This window comes from Penaeus monodon, chromosome 25, assembly GCF_015228065.2.
Source record: "Penaeus monodon isolate SGIC_2016 chromosome 25, NSTDA_Pmon_1, whole genome shotgun sequence".
Classification (NCBI taxonomy): Eukaryota; Metazoa; Arthropoda; class Malacostraca; order Decapoda; family Penaeidae; genus Penaeus; species Penaeus monodon.
In genome coordinates, this window is record NC_051410.1 from 7,143,507 (window position 1) to 7,143,945 (window position 439).

A 439-nucleotide genomic window follows, 5' to 3' on the forward strand; every position below is an offset into this window, starting at 1 on the left:
GTTACCCTATTGTGCTCACCTGGATTATCAGAACAATTATCTATGTGCCCCAGTGACTGTGCCGTGTTGCCGCTTATAGTGACCGCTGCCGCTATCATTTTTTTATTGTTCTCTGTTGTTGTAAATTTTAATGTCTTGTTTTGTGTTTCTTGTAATATATTTCTAATATTATAATCGTAATCACTACCTACGAGTATTCGTTCCCTCAATTCTTTCCTTTATTCGGCAAAACTATAGACACATGGATATATATAAAAACAGAATTTTGGATATTACGTATTGCCATTTAAAAACTTAAAAAAAAAAAAGAAAGATAACAGTAATCGAAACGCAAGGTATTGTATATTTAAGAGTTGCCTGTGTGATAACAAAGCAAGGGTCTGAGGATCACTCATACTGCTCACTGTTTTGGGGCTTATCCAGGACGCCTTATCACTAG